Genomic DNA, 1,826 nt, shown 5'->3' on the forward strand with positions numbered 1-1,826 from the left:
AGTTAACCAGAAACACAAACACGCGTATTAATACATCCGACACAAAAAGAAAATAAATTGATCCGCCTACCACTTGATTAGTAAATGCGACGCATCCCAGGGAAAAAAAAAAAACGGCTACAGAGAGACGAGGTGATCTCCGACAGCATCAATAAGCCTCCATTGGCTCCCCCCCCCCCCCATAAACATGTTTCACTTCCCATCCGTTATTATAGTGCGGCAGCAGATAGACTTGCAGCCCACGGTAAGGTAGGCTGTGATGGTTGGTTAATTATCTCGGGGGGTGTGCCAGGGGCAAAATCTAGTTTTTAAATCTCAGGCTCAGGAGGTTTGCTCAATTAGAAGAAAAAAAAAAAAAAAGAAAAAAACAACCCCACAACGTTTAATTAACAGGCCACGCAGCTTACACGAAATAGATTTCACACATAATTCGGTATGCGCGAGTGCATGATTTCAAGGCACTTTTTTTTTTTTTTTTTCCTCGGCGGTAACCCCTTTACAGATGGAAATCGCTTGTAACCCCTTTAGCCCTCGTTAAATATGAAAACACAACTCGCGGAAAACACACACACACACACACGTCCAATCTCGCAAATACCCCCCCCCCCCCCCCTCCCCACCGCGACAGCAGCGGCCGTGCTCTCAAGCGGTGCTACGTCGAGATAGATGGTCGGAGATAGAGCTGGGCGAACGGAGATAAATCAGGGCCGCGCACTGCCCCGTCACGGCCGGCGGCGTCGTCCCACCCTTTCGCTCGCTCCGAGATTGAGCGCGCAGATCAACGACGAAAATCACCAATAAATATCCCATCAAGGCCGCGGACGTCCTTCCTCGGGGCAGCGGAGCTGACATAAAAAAAAAAAAATCTCCCACGGAAAGTCTCGCCCGTGCGCTGTCTTTTGTTTCTCTGACTCAAGGCCCCAGACAACGGGGATCTCTAAATCAAATTAGTGTCCGTTATGATCTATTTACAGCCCGCGCGCTGCTGCGCGGGGCCACTCCGGTCTTCGGGACTGCTCCCCGTAGCCTAAGTGAGTCCCGGAGGACTGAAACCGGGGCCCGGGAGCCGCCCGCCTTTGGACTCGACCGCGGTGTTCGGTCTTAGCTTTTATAATCCAGGTAGATTTGGATGTCAAAAGTTGAAGGGCAGGAAGAGAGAGAGAGAGAGAGAGAGAGAGAGAGAGGGAGAGAGAGCGCGAGGAGCTATTTGTGCAAGCGCGCCCATACGGAAATCCAATAAACTGACCAACATGGAGATGCCGTGTAGCTTACATCCATTTGGGACATTTTTGGTCAGAGCGGGCTTCAAAACGTGCCGCCACCGGAACAGACGCCGTTTTTTTTTTTTTTTTTGGAGGATCGATACGAGCACACCGGAGCAAAGTCGCCGACTTGAGCCGGCTGCACGTTCGATATCCATGTGGACTCGTGCCAATGGATCAGCCAGCTGCCTTGCAAATGATGATCGATAAAGGTGCTTTAATCCGCCACAACACGCTATTAAAAGTATATTAGAATGACCTGAAAACGCAAATGAACACCTTGCATTAATAGACATCTGTTCGTCTGTCATTTATTAGATGAATTTTCTCCTCCATTTTGGACGGCACTTCGGCATCCAGATTTTTTTTTTTTTGTTTCTTTTTTTTTTCTTCTTCTTCTTTTTCTTTTCTTTTTTTTTTTTAACCTAGTGTCGTTGTTGATGTTCAAACTTACCTCGGGTCGAGCTCTTCGCAGGGGATGGGAGGGAGAAAAAAAAAAAAACCCCACGCGCTCGAGTTTCAGACCATCTTGAGGGACCGCACGAGCGAGCGAAGCAGCGCTCC

The sequence above is a fragment of the Xiphias gladius genome, chromosome 3 (assembly GCF_016859285.1).
Source record: "Xiphias gladius isolate SHS-SW01 ecotype Sanya breed wild chromosome 3, ASM1685928v1, whole genome shotgun sequence".
Classification (NCBI taxonomy): domain Eukaryota; kingdom Metazoa; phylum Chordata; class Actinopteri; order Istiophoriformes; family Xiphiidae; genus Xiphias; species Xiphias gladius.